Genomic DNA, 19,498 nt, shown 5'->3' on the forward strand with positions numbered 1-19,498 from the left:
ATATTTTAAAATTTCAAACAAGCATCCTTTGGCCAAATCTTTGCATCATCAATTAGTGAAAGCTTTCTAAGACTCTTAAGGACTAACTTCAACATTTATATTGGATTTCTTGGAGTCTTGTCTTGGATCAACCATAAGAAGCGCGTTTCTTTGGCATCATCAAAACTTCATGATATATTTGCTTATACAATCTCCTCCTTTTTTATGATGACAATATCCTGAAATCAAGATAAACTACATACGATTGATAATGCGTTCACACAACCCTTACTCCCCCTAACTTTTGGAATTTATGCCTAAGTTTATAAATCTTACCCTTGTTCTCTCCCCCTTTGGCAACATCAAAAAGCCAAAAATGGTTAATGAAAAAAACTAAGTAAATATCTAAACAAAGCACAAGTCATTCATAAACTAAATCAATCCAGAGAATAATCCACATAAGTCTTAATTAACCAATTCAAAGTCTAGAAATAACCAAACACAAAGTCTAGAAATATCCAACACAATGGTAAAAGTCCAAGAGAACCATAACTAAAGCAACAAAAAGCCAAAATACACAACTGAAATAAATAACTACTTAAGATAGTAGAGATAACTAAGGGTTGGCTGGTGGATCGAAGCAACGCCTAATGAAGCTCATATCGTCCTCAAGTCGAGTAATCCTCGTATCCATCCCATCGAAGTGAGCATCCATGGCATCCAGGGGAGTATCCATAGCATCAAATCGGTCACCCACAAAAGCTCGAAGACTGTGGAGTTCAGAGAGAACATCGTTCAGAAGTGAAGAGGAATCAACCCTTTGCGGTGGAGGAGAAAGAGTACGTTCGTCAGGGATTGGCTGAGGTAAGTCTTGTTTTCGAACCCACTGACCATCATCATCCTTACGGTAACCAAACAAGATAATCGCACCAACACCAATAGCAAAAGACCTTTTTACTTGAACAAATGGTTCATCTTCCAAAGGAATTTTGAAATGATGAAGAAAAAGGGTGACGAGGTGAGGATAAGGGAGAGGTGCATTGGCCCGTAATGCCTTATGCATCCGGTACCGAATCAAGTGAGCCCAGTCGATCTGACGACTGGTAAGAAAAGCCCACATAAGAATCAAATCCTCCTCGAAGGCTTGAGCAAGGTTAGAAGAACGGAAAAGTAAAATACGAACAATAATATAGTGCATGATGCGGCAATCAAAGGTTAATGACCCAACAAGTAATTTGCCGGTCATATCAGCCTGGTCATTGCAGACCATACACCGAGCATCATGACTAGAATAATCAAACTTCCAGTCATCAACAATGGTGCCCTCAAAAGGAACACCTTCACTGGGTAATTTTGTCAATGAAAAGAACAAAGATTGATCAATAAACCAGCTGACACTTCGGTAGGGGGAGATCGGAGTGGTGGTCGCTGGTAAGAAGGTTGCTAAGTAGCAACATCATCCATATTTTGATGCACACGATCCACACTCGTCTCCTTGCAGCGGCTGGGTGAAATCTTGCCCCGGTATGCATAGTAGTTGTGCGATAGTCTCCTCCTCTGGTTGTGCGTGCACAGTTGGTCACCCTCCAATATCAGGGGGTGGCCCAGGAACTGATAAAAGTAAACAACTAGCCCCTCACCCGAGAGCGCAACCCTCGATTAAGCATTAAGGGCAGAGGACCTTGAGTTCTCTGAAGGCGCAGATGTGGAGCCCTCTAAAAGCGAGGACGTGCAGTCCTCTAAAGGCGAGGACGTGTAGTCCTCTGAAGGCGAGGACGTGTAGTCCTCTGAAGGTGAGGGTGTGTAGTCCTCTGAAGGTGAGGACGTGTAGCCCCCTGAAGGCGAGGGCGTGTAGCCCCCTGAAGGCGAGGGCGTGTAGCCCTATGAAGGCGAGGACGTGTAGTCCTCTGAAGGCGAGGGCGTGTAGCCCTTTGAAGGTGAAGAGGTGTAGTCCTCTGAAGGCGAGGGTGTGTAGTCCTCTGAAGGTGAGGATGTGTAGCCCCCTGAAGATGAGGGCGTGTAGCCCTATGAAGGCGAGGACATGTAGTCCTCTGAAGGTGAGGACGTGTAGCCCCCTGAAGGCGAGGGCGTGCAGCCCTATGAAGGCGAGGACGTGTAGTCCTCTGAAGGCGAGGACCTGTAGCCCTTTGAAGGCGAAGAGTTGTAGTCCTCTAAAGGTGAGGACGTGTAGCGCCCTGAAGGCGATGGCGTGTAGCCCTATGAAGGCGAGGACGTGTAGTCCTCTGAAGGCGAGGACCTATAGCCCTTTGAAGGCGAAAAGTTGTAGTCCTCTGAAGGTGAGGGCATGTAGCCCTCTGAAGGGGAGGACGTGTAGTCCTCTGAAGGTGAGGATGTGTAGTCCTCTGAAGGCGAGGACATGTAGTCCTCTAAAGGTGAGGACGTGTAGTCCTCTGAAGGTGAGGACATGTAGTCCTCTAAAGGCAAGGGACCTGTAGTCCTTTGAAGGCGAGGACCTGTAGCCCTCTGAAGGGGAGGACGTGTACTCCTCTGAAGGTGAGGACGTGTAGTCCTCTGAAGGCAAAGGTGTGTAGCCCTTTGAAGGCGAGGGCATGCAACCCTCTGAAGGCAATGACGTGTAGCCCTCTGAAGGGGAGGATGTGCAGCCCTCTGAAGGCGAGGACGTGTAGCCCTCTGAAGGCGAGGACGTGTAGTCATCTAAAGGCGAGGATGTACAATCCTCTGAAGACGAGGACGTGCAAGCCTATGAAGGCGAAGACATGCAGTTCTCTGAAGGCGAGGGCGTGTATCCCTCTAAAGGTGAGGGCATGCAGCCCAGAAACTGATAAAACTTGCGGTCACAAAATAGGGGGAAAACCTGCTTGTTCTAGGCTTGCAGAAAATGGGGGTCTCCCGTATCCGCGGTTAGATGATTTATTTGGTTGAGGCCAGATAGGAGAGTCGGGTCCACCCCAGAAACAGCGCTAATAGCGGCAACTGCAGTCGCATTGACCTCCATTATCTTCTTCATGCTCATCATGGCCTCCATCATTGTGGCCATCTCTTCTTTCATGGCCTCCATGTCGGCCTTCATCCCTCTTGCACCTCGTCTACTTCAGCCATTACTCCAGCTCTAGCATGCGTTTAGTAAGGGTATCATAAAGTGCGTTCTTCCCTTATGATAACAATGATTAAAGTTTGGTTTTCTTGGAAAGAATGCAATGAGCAATGCAACCAATGAAAAGCACGGATGTGTGCGAATGATGCATTGTTTGAGCTTTATTGTGACTTTCTTTGTTTTGCAGAGGAAAATGCAAGGATCATGCATGAGCGAACATGAAAATAGAAGGTGTACAAAAAACATGTTAGATGCAGATGCACGGTGACTAAATGACTTATGCAACATGCAATGCATGAAATGATAAGAGACAAATGCAGGAACGATACGTCCATTACGATGCCATGAAGAGATGCTTATGTAGAAGCAAGCTTCATGATGATGAACCAAACAATTTTGATGACGCCAAAAGCCCAAATGATTGATTCAAGACTTCAAGATCAAGCATCAAGAATCCAATCCAAGATTCAAGAGAAGAAATCAAGAAGCAACAAGTCAAGACTTCATATAGGATAAGTATTAAAATATGTTTTTTCAAAATTCAAATAGCACGGTTTTGTTTTACAAAAGAATTTTCTCAAATTTTCTAAAATACCAGAGTGATTACACTCTGGTAATCGATTACCAGTTGGCAGTAATCGATTACCAGTGACCAGTTTGGTTTTCAAAATATTTTCAAATGGTTTACAACGTTCCAAAATGATTTTCAAATAGTGTAATCGATTACACTATATTAGTAATCGATTCCAAGTGAATATGAACGTTGAAATTCAAATCCAATTGTGAAGAGTCACAATTTTTCATAAAATACATTGTGTAATCGATTACACCTTTGTGGTAATCGATTACCAGTGAACAGTTTTGAAGAAAAAGTTAAGAGTTATAACCCTTAACATGGTTTTCTCTAACGTCACAACTCTTCCAATGGTTTCTTTGACCAGACATGAAGAGTCTATAAAAGCATGACTTTAGCACACATTTAACATATGTATGATATTCTTCCAAACAATTATTTTTCACAATCTATCTGTAACCATTGCCCATTGCTTTTTCTTTGCCAAAAAGCTTTCTAAACTTTGTTTTTTCTGCTAGTGGAAATTCTGTCGAAAACAAAAGTGTGCTACTTTTCACCGCCTAAGAATTCTTTGTCTTAACACATTGGAGTGTACATCCTTCGTGGTACAAGTAGAGCATACATTTACTTGGGTTGTGATACTAAGAACAAGAGAGGGTACATCTCTTGTGCATCAGTTCAAGTGGAGTGTACATCCACTTTGTTGTTCAAAGAGAACAAGGGAGGGTACATCCCTTGTGGATCTTTGCTTGTAAAGGATTTTAGAAGGTTATTGGAAATCTCAAGAACCGATGGTTGCTTGGGGACTGGACGTAGGCACGGGTTGTTGCCGAACCAGTATAAATCTTGTGTTTGGTTTCTTCTTCCCTACACTCTTTATCCTTCCGCTGTGTACTTTTTATTTCCGCTTTACTTTTGTCTAAGTTATTGTTTCTGTTCTTTACTTTCCCATAAGTTAGTAGTAAAGCCTAATTGAATCTAGTAACATTAAGAAGGATAAATTTTTAATTAGTCAAGACACATTAATAATTAATTCAACCCCTCCTTCTTAATTATTCTGAGGCTACTCGTTCGAACAGTTTATGCGATGCATGATATGAATGCATTTATGGACACGAGAGCCCGGAAAATCATCTCTTCTTACTTTCACATTTGGGGACGCAGTGCCCTATGTGTGCAATTAAGAAGGTGATATGGACCTTTCGGCTTCCCGTGACAAAAGACGAGACCAACATACAACGCATGTGTGACGACATGATGTAGACGCGCAAAAGCACAACACGGGGATGTACACAGTATGGCAATATCCACATATAATCATACAGCAAAGACGTACATGACATTTAGGTTATATGCATGGCAATGTTTAAAAGGCACGCAGCGTGTTCGCTTCATGTCCCTTTTTTAGGGACCTAAACGGGAGGAACTAAAAGGCTTTTAGGTGGTCATATCTCTCTTGATGGTTTCTAGAGGTATCATCCCCTTCGAAAAACATATTGCGGCAGTAGGGACTACCAACAACAATATGTTATCAAAGAGAAAAACTCTAGATGAGGGTTCATTGTTATCAAGCAAGTCGGAGACCCAGCATGACCATAGATTCACTTCCACTCCTTATGTTTCCATGGACCCGGGTATAAGGCCCCTTTTCAACTCACCGTGTGTGCAAAAAGGTATTGGTGTTGTGTGCATCAAATGAATACATATTTATCTCATGCATACATTAAAACACGCTTACAACATCGAAAAAGTTTATACAAGAACATAAAGCAAAAGGGAAACCCATGAAAGGGAAAACACAACTTTTGCACAAAAGATTAATATGCCTAACTCTCTAAAAATAGTCCGCAGTGGAGTCGCTAACTGTCGCAACCTACCCTTCGACGGAAGGGCAACGCAGGGCTCACGGGTGCGTCTTCCAAGGGAGGAAGACGCGCGAAGTCGCCACCAACATTTATTCGAGGAAAACGTCGGAAAAACCAGAACGTGTGGTCTACGAACTTTAAGTGTGAAAGGTTTGGGATTTATTTTTATGCATGGGGAAGGTATTAGCACCTCACTCGTCCATCACAAGGGATGACAACCTCTAATCAAGTGTGCAAGACATGACTTCAAAATTTATGTATTTTTCCCTTTTTTTAGGTTTTTTTAGCATTTTATGGGCCTTTTTGTATTTTTTTTCCTTTTGTGGTCGACAAGGGTGTTTCCGTCGCTCCTACGTATTCCTTAATTGCAATGATAAAATCAGACCTACGTAATTCTTTCAAAACTAAACATTGGTTAAATTGTTTTGATCTTTTTCCACAAGATCAATTTAAACCGAACAAAAGTTGTTTTAAGGCGTTGGACCATTAAACGATCTTTTGATTTTTTTTTAAAGCAGAGAAATGTTAAGGCGTTGGACCATTAACGATCTCTTAGGGTGAAAGAAGAGAAACGTTAAGGCATTGAACCATTAACTATAGAAGCAAGTTTCATGATGATGAACCAAGCAATTTTGATGATGCCAAAAGCCCAAGTGATTGATTCAAGACTTCAAGATCAAGCATCAAGAATCCAATCCAAGATTCAAGATTCAAGAGAAGAAATCAAGAAGCAACAAGTCAAGACTTCATATAGGATAAGTATTAAAAGATTTTTTCAAAAACCAAATAGCACAGTTTTGTTTTACAAAAGAATTTGCTCAAATTTTCTAAGTTACCAGAGTGATTACTCTCTAGCAAATGATTACCAGTTATCAGTAATCGATTACCATAAACCAGATTGGTTTTCAAAAATTTTCAAATGATTTATAACATTCCAAAATGATTTTCAAATAGAGTAATCGATCACACTATATTAGTAATCAATTCCAAGTGAATCTGAACATTGGAATTCAAATCCAATTGTGAAGAGTCACAACTTTTCATAAAACACATTGTGTAATTGATTACACATTTGTGGTAATCGATTACCGGTGAACAGTTTTGAAGAAAAAGTTAAGAGTTATAATTCTTAACATGGTTTTCTCTAAAGTCACAACTCTTCCAATGGTTTCTTTGACCAGACAAGAAGAGTCTTTAAAAGCATGACTTTGGCACATGTTTAACATATGTATGATATTCTTCCAAACAATTCTTTTTCACAATCTTTCTCTAACCATTGCCCATTGCTTTTTCTTTGCCAAAAAGCTTTCTAAACTTTGTTTCAAAACTTTGTTTTTTTCTGCAAGTGGAAATTCTGTAGAAAACAAAAGTGTGCTATCTTTTCTTCCTTCTCCCTCTTGCCAAAAGATTCAAAGGACTAACCGCCAGAGAATTCTTTTGATTCTCCCTTCTCCCTCTTGACAAAAGATTCAAAGGACTAACCACTTGAGAATTCTTTTGATTCTTCCCTTTCCCTTTAAACAAAAGATTTCAAAGGACTAACCGCCTGAGATATCTTTTGTTTCCCCTTATAAAGATTCAAGGGGCTAACCGCCTAAGAATTCTTTGTCTTAACACATTGGAACGTACATCCTTTGTGGTACAAGTAGAGCGTACATCTACTTGGGTTGTGATACTGAGAACAAGAGAGGGTACATCTCTTGTGGATCAGTTCAAGTGGAGCGTACATCCACTTGGTTGTTCAAAGAGAACAAGGGAGGGTACATCCCTTGTAGATCTTTGTTTGTAAAGGATTTTACAAGGTTATTGGAAATCTCAAGAATCGGTGGTTGCTTGGGGACTGGATGTAGGCACGGGTTGTTGTCGAACTAGTATAAATCTTGTTTTTGTCTTCTTCTTCCCTACACTCTTTAATTTTCGTTGTGTACTTTTTATTTCCTCTTTACTTTTGTCTAAGTTATTGTTTATATTTTTTACTTTCTCATAACTTAGTAGTAAAGCCTAATTTAATCTAGTAATATTAAGAAGGATAAATTTTAATTATTCAAGACACATTAATCATTAATTGAACTCCCCCTTCTTAATTATTCTGAGGCCACTTGATCCAACAAGTGGTATCATAGTAGGTTTCTTGAGAAAAGTTTCACAACCTCAAGATTCATGGCCTCCTCAAATTCTCTATTTCCCGAAGGAAAATCCATCCATAGGTCACCTTTCTTTAATGGTGAGGGTTACCACTACTGGAAAACCCGAATGCAAATCTTTATTGAAGCCATAGATTTAAACATTTGGGAAGCAATAGAAATAGGACTTTATGTACCCACCATAGTAGATGCAAGTACAAGCACAACAACAAAAAAACCTATAGATAAATGGACTGAAGAGGATAGAAGAAGATTCCAATATAATCTTAAAGCCAAAAACATAATCACTTCTGCCCTAGGAATAGATGAATATTTTAAAGTGTCAAACTGTTCAAATGCAAAGGAGATGTGGGATACTCTCCAACTTACACATGAAGGCACCAATGATGTGAAAAGATCTAGAGTCAATACCCTTACACATGAATATGAATTATTTAGGATGAACACTAATGAGAACATCCAAAGCATGCAGAAAAGATTCACACACATAGCCAATCACCTTGCCTCCTTAGGAAAAACCTTTCCTAATGAAGATTTAATTAATAAAGTTTTGAGATGCTTAAGTAGGGAATGGCAGCCCAAGGTAACTGCCATTTCTGAAAGTAAAGATCTTTCTTCTATGTCTCTTGCCACTCTTTTTGGCAAACTACAGGAACATAAAAATGGAACTTCAACGTCTCAACAAAAATGAAGAGACCGACAAAAGGAAAAAAATCATATCACTCAAAGCCTCCTCCTCAATGCAAGAAGAAGAAGAAGAAGAAGAAGAATCTGATGATGAAGAAGACTTCTCACTCTTTGTGAAGAAGTTTCAGAAATTCATCAAAAATAGAATGTAGAAGCAAAGCTTCATAATGAATCAAGAGTGATTCAAAGATGTTTTGATGATAACAAAACATGATGACAAAGGTGATGACAAAAAGCTCAATGGTCAATCAAAGAATGAGTTCAAGATATTCAAGATAGAATCAAGAACACTTCAAGATTCAAGAGGAAAGTTGAAGAACACTTCAAGACTCAAGAGGAAAAGTTGAAGAACTCTTCAAGATTTAAGAGGAAAGTTGAATTCAAGCATCAAGATTCATGGATCAAGCTTCAAGAACCAAGATTAAGATTCAAGACTCAAGATTCAAGAATCAAGAGAAGACTTAAACAACATAAGTATGAAATGGTTTTTTTCAAAAACTGAGTAGCACATGGATTTTTCTCAAAACATGTTTACCAAAGAGTTTTTACTCTCTGGTAATCGATTACCAGATTGTTGTAATCAATTACTAGTAGCAAAATGAATTTGAAAAAGTTTTCAAATGAATTTACAACGTTCCAATTGATTTCAAAAAAGTTGTAATCGATTACAATGTTTTGGAAATCTATTACCAGTGCCTTTGAACGTTGAAATTCAAATTCAAATGTGAAGAGTCACATCCTTTCACATAAAAGCTTTGCGTAATCGACTACATTGATTTGGTAATCGATTACCAGTGATTATTTCTGAATAAATCAAAAGATGTAACTCTTCAATTGGATTTTGACTTTTTCAAATTGGTTTTAAGTTTTTCTAAAAGTCATACCTCTTCGAAATGGTTCTCTTGACCAGACATGAAGAGTCTATAAAAGCAAGGCTTTGTTTTGCATTTTCAATCAATCTTTCTATCAATTCAATCAATTCATTACAATCCTTTACAAGCCTTGAATCTTTGTGAACTTCATCTTCTTCTTTGTGCCAAAAGCTTTCCAAAGTTTTCTGGTTTTCTAAACCTTGAAAACTTGTGTTATTCATTCTTTTCATCTCTTCTCCCTTTGCCAAAAAGAATTGGCCAAGGACTAACCGCCTAAATTCTTTTTGTGTCTCTCTTCTCCCTTTCCTAAAAGAACAAAGGACTAACCGTCAGAATTATTTTGTGTCTCCCTTCTCCCTTGTCAAAGAATTCAAAACGACACAGTCTGAGAATTCTTTTGATTCTTCCCATTCCCTTATACAAAAGTGTTCAAAGGACTAACCGCCTGAGAATTCTTTTGTATCCCCATTCACAAAGTATCAAAGGTTTAACCGCCTGAGATCTTTGTCTTAACACATTGGAGGGTACATCCTTTGTGGTACAAGTAGAGGGTACATCTACTTGGGTTGTTGACTGAGAACAAGAGAGGGTACATCTCTTGTGGATCAGTTCTAGTGAATGGTACATCCACTAGGTTCAAAGAGAACAAGGGAGGGTACATCCCTTGTGGATCTTTGCTTGTAAAAGGATTTTTACAAGGTTGAAAGAAATCTCAAGGACCGCAGGTCGCTTGGGGACTGGATGTAGGCACGGGTTGTTGCCGAACCAGTATAAAAACTCTTGTGTGTTTGTCTCCTTCTTCCCTACTGTTTTACTTTCCGCTGTGCATTTTAATTTCTGCTTTTACTTTTGGTTAAGTTTCTCTTCTACTCTTTATTCACTTAACAATATAGTAAAAGCCTTAGAAGAGTAATTTTTTAATTAGTAAAGGTTTAGGAATAATTAATTCAACCCCCCCTTCTTAATTATTCTGAGACCACTCGATCCAACATAGAAGAATGGAGAAACGCCATAACTTCGACAATGGGAAGGGATCTCAAGAAGGTTCCCCAACACTTAAATGCTATAAGTGTAATCGACCCGGTCACATAAAGGCACAATGCCCCACAAATGAATCATGGCCAGAGAAGAAAAGTCATGAAGAAAGAAGATCCAAGAAGGCGTATATTGCTTGGGATGACAATGACTCATCCGATGGTTCGGAGAAGGAGATCAACCTTCTATCCAAGGACTATGAGAGTGATGATAACATCTCTAAAGAAGATTAAGCAAAAAGCAAAAGTCTGACTTCCATCTTTGAAGATCTAAGCACTTAAATCATGAAAAAGGTAACATCAAAACCATTCTCTTTTAAATTAAGTTGGTTGAAACTTTCCTTTCAATTTACTTGTTTATATGATGACTAACAAAATTTTATTTGTTTGTCTTAATTGATTGCTATTATGAGTATGTGCTTATATGTTTGATTGAGTTATTTTCTTTCTCGAAGCATGAAGTTTATTATTAAAACAAATACTTGATAGTGCCTATGATTCTTGCATGATTTTTAGTATGATATGTGAATTACTTGCTTAAAAGTTATTCATAAAGCTTTTTCAAAAATCTATTATGTTATATATATATATATATATATATATATATATATATATATATATTTTCGTATAAGAGTTTTTAGACATAAAGTATTTTGACCCCCTTTCAAATCTGTTCACCCTAAGAATTCATTCAACACTTAGTTCTCCTAAAATGTTCTCTGGTAATCGATCACCACAATGTGTAATCGATTATAACAAGGCACACTAAGTGTAATCGATTACAAAAAAATGTAATCAATTACAACACGTCCCTGATGCTTATAAATTCAAATTTAAGAATTCACGAAACTGCAACTTCGTCTTTCTCGCGAAACCCTTATTCCCAAATTTTCTTTCTACCATAACTAACTCATTTCTTATCCAAATCACGTCCCACAAAGCCCAAAATTCATCTTTTTTCATTCTCTTTCATTTCAACTGATTGAAATTTCGAATAAGTCTCTCAAATGGAAGAACCATCAAAGAAGTGCAAATGTTCTTCGAGTAGAAGCCAATGACACTCTAAGGCTCAGGATACTCCAATTCCTTCCTCCATTTCCTCCTCCTCATTGTTCTCATCGGAAGAACAACGTACACGATACACTAACCTCTTCTCCTCTCGTTCTATCATTGACCCTAAGTTCATAGATATGGATTTCTTTTCTGATGAGAGTTTCAAATGCATTCAAGCATTTCATAACTCAAATCTCATTCCCTTTATGTCTTTAAAACTGCCTGTGTATTCTGAATTGGTAAAAGCCTTTTATTCTAACCATGAAATTCAAGAAAGTACCTTGATTTCTAAGGTCTATGGGATAAAGATGGTCATTGACCAATCCCTCTTTTATGATTTGACCTAATTGTCTAGTGACGGTGTACCATTTGAAGGTGCACTGGATGATGATTGGAAGTTTGATTTTCTGTGCATGATGCCCGTCGGTTGGTTTGCACCAACCAAGCGGATATGATCGGAAGGCTGTTTGCCGGTTCATTGGTTCCTGAAAGCTGCATCCTCCATTATCTAATTGTCTGTATCTTACTCCCCAGATCTTCAAACCTTGCACATGTTTCTGAAGAAGATCTAATAGTAATGTGGGCCTTTCATACCGGCTGACAAATTGATTGGGCACATCTAGTCTGGTATCGCATGCATAAGGCATTGCGATTAAATGCTCCTTTGCCCTATCCTCACTTAGTTACTTTGTTCCTTCAACATTTTAACACCCCTCTTGATTATGAACCTTATGTTCCAATCAAGAGATCTTTCTTGATCGGTGCTGTTGTGGTTTCCTCCTTTGGTTACCGCAAAGAGCGTGATGGCTCTTTGGTAAAAAATGGTGCTCAACCAAATGATGATGAAAGACACTTACCGGTTGAAGGAGACTCTTCTCTCCTTCAGAGTATTTTGGACAGGTTTGATGGACTTCAAACCTATGTTGGTGAGAGGTTTGACTCCTTGGAACGTCAAGTGGACACACGATTCGAGGAGATGAACTCAAGGATTGCAAAGGTTGAAGAAGATGTCACCATCATTCGTGACTGCCTTGATTTACCTCCACCACCACCATCAGTTTAGACATTACTATTATTATTAGTATTTTGATTTCTAGCCGTGTATTTGGCTATGTTTTGAAACACTTATTAGTATGTTACTTTCTAATTTAGTTGTTTTAATTAAGTTATCTTGGATGACTCTCTAAATTATCTGACATTATAGTTTATGAATGAATTATTATCATACTTGCTTAGTTTATGTATGCATTGTTGTCTTCCTTGCTTGGATGATTATGGATGAATGTATGATTTTATGTCTCTATACGCACTTTGGCTTTTTGTTGATGCCAAAGGCGAAGAGAAAGTTGGGATTAAATCAAGAACTCATATAATTAAATAACTTAATTTCAAGTAAAGCTTAAACTCAAAAACAAAGGGGGAGAATTATGTGAGTGATCGATTAGACGATAAAGCTTGCATTTGTTTCTTGATTTCAGGTTTGTCATCATCAAAAAGGGAGAGATTGTAGAAGCAAGTTTCATGATGATGAACCAAGCAATTTTGATGATGCCAAAAGCCCAAGTGATTGATTCAAGACTTCAAGATCAAGCATCAAGAATCCAATCCAAGATTCAAGATTCAAGAAAAGAAATCAAGAAGCAAAATGTCAAGACTTCATATAGAATAACTATTAAAAGATTTTTTCAAAAACCAAATAGCACAATTTTGTTTTACAAAAGAATTTTCTCAAATTTTCTAAGTTACCAAAGTGATTACTCTCTGGTAATCGATTACCAGTGACCAGTTTGGTTTTCAAATGATTTATAACATTCCAAAATGATTTTCAAACAGTGTAATCGATTACACTATATTAGTAATCGATTACAAGTGAATCTGAACGTTGGAATTCAAATCCAATTGTGAAGAGTCACAACTTTTCATAAAACACATTGTGTAATCAATTACACCTTTGTGGTAATCGATTACCGGTGAACAGTTTTGAAGAAAAAGTTAAGAGTTATAACTCTTAACATGGTTTTCTCTAAAGTCACAACTCTTCCAATGGTTTCTTTGACAAGACATGAAGAGTCTATAAAAGCATGACTTTGGCAAACGTTTAACATATGTATGATATTCTTCCAAGCAATTCTTTTTCACAATCTTTCTCTAACCATTGCCATTGCTTTTTCTTTGCCAAAAAGCTTTCTAAACTTTGTTTCAAAACTTTTTTTTATCTGCAAGTGGAAATTCTGTAGAAAACAAAAGTGTGCTATCTTTTCTTCCGTCCCCCTCTTGCCAAAAGATTCAAAGGACTAACCGCCAGAGAATTCTTTTGATTCTCCCTTCTCCCTCTTGCAAAAGATTCAAAGGAATAGCCGCTTGAGAATTCTTTTGATTCTTCCCTTTCCCTTTAAACAAAAGATTTCAAAGGACTAACCGCCTGAGATATCTTTTGTTTCCCTTTACAAAGATTCAAGGGACTAACCGCCTAAGAATTCTTTGTCTTAACACATTGGAGCGTACATCCTTTGTGGTACAAGTAGAGCGTACATCTACTTGGGTTGTGATACTGAGAACAAGAGAGGGTACATCTCTTGTGGATCAGTTCAAGTGAAGCGTACATCCACTTGGTTGTTCAAAGAGAACAATGGACGGTACATCCCTTGTGGATCTTTGCTTGTAAAGGATTTTACAAGGTTATTAGAAATCTCAAGAATCAGTGGTTGCTTGGGGACTAGACGTAGGCACGGGTTGTTGCCGAACCAGTATAAATCTTGTGTTTGGTTTCTTCTTCCCTACACTCTTTAATTTCCGTTGTGTACTTTTTATTTCCGCTTTACTTTTGTCTAAGTTATTGTTTCTATACTTTACTTTATCATAACTTAGTAGTAAAGCCTAATTGAATCTAGTAATATTAAGAAGGATAAATTTTAATTAGTCAAGACACATTAATCATTAATTTCTTAATTATTCTGAGGCCACTCGATCCAACATTAACGATCTCTTTTTTTTTTAAAAGGAGAGAAACGTTAAGGCGTTGGACCATTAACGATCTCTTGGGATGGTCGACAAAAGCGGGGCTTTTGCTCCTATGTATCCTCAATTGCGATGAGGAACTCAGACCTATGTAGTTCTTACAAAAGCGGTAATGTTATGGGTTGATTTTATACTTTTGAACGGTCCATGTTAACCGATAAAAGCAAAGAGAACCGTTTAAGGCGTTGGACCTTAAAACGGTTTTAAGTGACTTTTGCAGACAAAACTTGATTTGTGAGTTGATTTTAGCCTTAGTTTCACTTTGGTTATTAGTCAATTCATTCAAGGAAACTTCCAAAGAAAAATGTCCGATTGATTTTTTTGATTACTTTATTCAAAGATATTTTGATTATTTTATTATTATTTTTTTCAAGATATTTTGATTATTTTATTATATTTTTTCAAGATATTTTGATTATTTTATTATTATTTTGCATTTTTTTATTTAACCGAGGTTACAACATGAACGATCGGTTGGATTTTATTTTAACAGTGATTAAACGAGATTACAACACAAATGATCGGTTGAAATTCATTTTATTAGGCGAGATAACGGCTTAAACGATCGGTTAAAGCTCGTTAAAAACGGAAGAAAAGAAAATCGAAAATGAACGAGATGAAGATGAAAGCAAACAAAATAAGAAATGAATTGAAAGTCTCAGATTCGAACACTTATTAGTTGAAGACCGAAGAACGAACGAAGAACGGTGAAGAACGACGGAAAATCTTCACGGATTTGATCACGAAAACGTCTCGGAAGTGTTACGGAAGCACCTCGATTTGGATTTTCTTCATGGAAACACATTTTTTTTCACCCAAAACAGCTGAAATGCTTAGCATAGAGGTCATGGACCCTTGAAACTCAACCTCCTCCCCCTATTTATAGGAGAAATGGGGAGGTGCTTGCAGCCCAGAGGCTTCTTGAGGAAGATTTCTGAGTGCACTCAATTACTAAGTTCACCCCCCTTTTCGTACTTTACAGAAAAGTTATGGAAGCCTTACAGAAGAATTTTGGACTTGATTTTCCTCTTTTTTCTCTTCCCTTTCACCAATATTAAGTGAAATATGCTAACCCAAGGTTTTTGGAAATTTTACGGAAGCATTACGGATGCCCTAGATGCCCCAAACGCCATTGTTTAAATAAATGGAGGTGGTTGCCGCCAAGAGGCTTCTTGAGAAAGATTTCTGAATGCACCCCATAATTTATAAGTTCACCCCCTTCTAGAATGTTATGGATGAAGTTTCCTGAGTGCAACCCTATGTTTGATAAGTTCACCCCCCCACTTTTGTGTTTTTGGCTGTTTTCTTTCCGAAAGGTCCCGAAACTTTACGGATCTCATGGCAATGGGTATTAAACATTTTGAAGTGGTCAAACAGATGTCACATGCCGACAAAAAATGCTCCCCAAACGAAACTAGTGTATGACAACACCCTAGCTAACATCGGCTGAAAAATAATCCTGCCCGATATTGGCTAAAAAATAACTTTGGCTAATGTTGGCTGGAAAACCTAGTTGATGTTGGCTGAAAAATTAGCCATGACCGATGCCAGTAGAAAAAATCTAGTCAACATCGGGTAAAAAAGCATTTGTCGACATCAACTGAAAAAACCTGAATGACAACGGCCAAAAAAATCCTTGGCCGACGTCAGCAAAAAATTCCCATGAATGACGTCAGTGAGAAAATAACCCTAACCAACATCATCTAAAAAAAATCTTAGTCGATATCGGCAAAAAATAGCTTAGGTTGACATGATACAAAAAAATTCTGACCGAAAAATCCTCGGCCAACGTCAGTGAAAAACAACTTATGTTGTTGTCGACCGTAAAAAATTTGGTCACCCGTAGTTGCGAGTGTTGAGTGAGAATCAGGCGCGAGCAAGAACGTCGTGAGTTAGAGTGAGCATCTCCGAAAAAAGAATTTCAAATTCTATAATTTTTTAGAGAATTTAAAATCTCACTGTTTTAGTCAATCAAATTGATTCATACCTAAAATTAAATCTCATTTCAAATATTCTATCCAAACAAGACATTTTATCATGAATCCTTTAAAATTCTTTGAAAAAATGAATTCTCCTGTTCAATTGCTCCATGCAAACACACTACTGAATTTATAATTCATGTTATTTTCTTCCATAAAAGTTGCTTATAATTTCGTTTCAAATATATTTATTTCTTAAATTCTATAATTATAGTGCTTGGGGAGTCTAAATTTAAAAAGGGATCAGAATAGTGCACCAAGTACACTAAAAAATATCACAAAAGGTTAAAATATTTAAATGTCTGATTAAATAAGGGAAATAAAATCCCATATTTAATAAAATGGAATGACCAAAAAATGCATTTTAGCCTTGATTCAAAGGAGGGTGTGTTAAGTAGAATGAAGAATCCGTGTAATATTTTTTCAAACAATAAGAAGAGATTTGTCCCAGAGTTACAAAAAAAAAACCAAAATATTTATGTAATTTGACCAAATCTTAAGAATGTTATTATAATTTTGTTCATATTTAACTTATGTAGTTACATTATAATTTTAATTTTGATAAATTATTTTATTATCGTTGTTGTCACTATTTATTATTTTACGATTCTGGTCCTTGTCATTATTAACGGATGATGTGATAATCGTCTATTAGAAAATACTAATACCACGTACGCATGATGTTTCTATAAAAATATATATGAGAACTAAAATGAAGTTCACTCGAATATGACAGTGTAAAGTTTGTACGTTACAAAAACTTCAAGCACCAGCAGCTTTCAACGTGTATAGTATACTCAGGACGACATACGTTTTTAGCTATGCAATATCTTTCTTCCATTGCTTTCATATTCTCGGAATAATAAGAAGAAAAATCAAGCTTTCCAAAGCTTTCTATAACCCAACAAACAAAATTGAGAACTTGAAGCTTCCAAAAGTGTATAGTAAAACTATGAAGACATGCTTATTTGCAGTGCAATATTTTTCTTGGTTTAATTTTTATATTCACGGGATAATAACAAGAAACATATAGAATGTTTAAAATAATTTTCTGAACTTAAACTGAGCTAGGCAGCTCTACACGGCTGTTTCTCTACTTGCTCCCTCGTCTAAGCTTCTGAGGAGTGAAACAATATTTTGACATAGTAATATGAATATGACATGGTAACTTTCCAAAGAACTGGGCCACAAGGTACAATGGTTCAAAGAATATCACAAGATCCTGCTATGTTAATACAAATTCATTTCAATCATTAACACCCGGACAGAATTACTAGAAACAGTCTACACTGTAACTGAAAAAAGAAAAAATCACTGTTGCGGAGTCAACAAAATATGGAGTCTGAATTTCCCCTTCCTGTTTTCTTTCCACAACTATAGGCCTCTAATGCTTACAATGGCATGGGTGACAGGAGATCCTCTAGGGCTCATCAGGTAGGTGGAAGTTATTCATCTGGTTCTTCTCTTGAAACAAAAGATGAAGATGTTGTCTAGACAGATGGAGATTATGATGAAGGCTCAGGGAAATAAAACTATATTGAATACAATAACAGTAATGCCAAAATAATTGAATTACAATAACAATTTTTAACAGTAAGAAAAAACTATATTTGGGTCGAACTTATATTTGGATCCAAAAATGTATTCTTTGATAATGATGGAAAGAATTTGAAAACGGACTTCATTACAAACCATGTTACTTACAATAGTAATATATTTATCAAGCAGGAGAACATTACATCTGCTGGGAAGAATATAAAAGAATGAAATTGGTATTTCTATAAAATTGTCAGATTTCATACAATTGTTTTTATAGTGAATTTACTGCTCAGACAAATAAATTCATCCTTATCGCCATCTACTTCAAGAGGAAAATAGATGGATAATACAACTCCAATGTTGAAAGGAAACACATGTCAAGAGGATGCCACCATGGGTACCTCCAACCATTTCCACACCATCAGCAAACCACTCTCATCTCCAGTGAAGAAGAGGCCACCAGGACCTAACTCAATTAATGCCACATCTTTCTTGGCAAATAAACGCCCCTCTCTGAAAATCTGTTGAAAAAACATCATCAGAGGATTCAACAAAAAAATAAGAAATATTACCATGACGCAGGTACAGTAACAAAAAGAAACGTGAATAATTTAGATTTACTTACGATGGCAATTCATACATGTGAACTGAATTGTCTCTGCACGAGGAAAATAATATTGGCTTTCCCTCTGCATCAGGCATCCCAAAAAGTGAAACAACACCCTGTAATATAAAAAAATCATCAACTTAGGAGATTGACCAACTGTCAGCATTATAAGAAAATCAGCTTGACTTCTTACACATGAAAATAAAACCAAATGATATTTCAACACATAAGATTAAGTCGACGCTTACATTTTCTTCGGTGTGTGTATATATCACTTCCAAAGATCCTGCTTCAATGCAAGCCCAGACCTTAATTGTGCGGTCAGATGAACTTGACAACAGATATTGATCCCAACAGATAAGGGATGTGACTATGTCAGTATGATCATTTAGTGTCATTGTACACTGTAATGTATCCATGTCCCAGACCTGAAGAAGACAAAATAACAAGTTCGGTTCGTTATAGGACAGTTCAAAGAAAATTACATATCCTTTTCTCAGAAAAAATTCTCATGTTAATAAAGAAAAATAGAATCCTCAACAGCAGACATACCTTTATGCTTTGGTCCATGGACCCGGAGTACAGCATCTTGCATCCAACCGCCAGACAAACCACTGCTTTAGTGTGCCAGTGAGTGACGCAACCAGTTCAAAAGGAGAATCGGCTTTAGAGCTTCCTCTCCAAGCAAAAATGACACCATCCTGAAATTTTAAATAAACAAATTTTAACTCACCCCAGAAAAAAAGAATTCGGTTAGGGGAATATCATTGGACAATATTAATAACATGGTTAGTTACCTCTGCACAAGCAAAGAGTGTATTGTTGCCAACAGTCATGGCAAGGACTCGGTCTTTGGGTCCATCAAGAGTAAACTCTGACATGGTCTGGATATTCCAAGCCTTCACAACAACCACAGCCACATAATCAGTTTGCATGTACTACTCCTATGATTAGACATTATCATACATCAAAACAAAACAATGACAGATAAGAGCTTACCTTGACAGCATTTTGCAGACCAACAAAAAATCCATGACCCCTCACTGATCAAAGAGGTAACCTCAGCACCAA

At 37.3% G+C, this 19,498-nt stretch overlaps 1 pseudogene; it reads right to left on the reverse strand.

Annotated features, from left to right (window-relative positions):
* Positions 1 to 18,159: 18,159 nt before the first annotated feature.
* LOC114404268 lies at positions 18,160 to 19,493 on the reverse strand (annotated as a pseudogene).
* Positions 19,494 to 19,498: the final 5 nt, after the last annotated feature.

Source organism: Glycine soja, unplaced genomic scaffold, assembly GCF_004193775.1.
Source record: "Glycine soja cultivar W05 unplaced genomic scaffold, ASM419377v2 tig00015409_1_pilon, whole genome shotgun sequence".
Lineage (NCBI taxonomy): Eukaryota > Viridiplantae > Streptophyta > Magnoliopsida > Fabales > Fabaceae > Glycine > Glycine soja.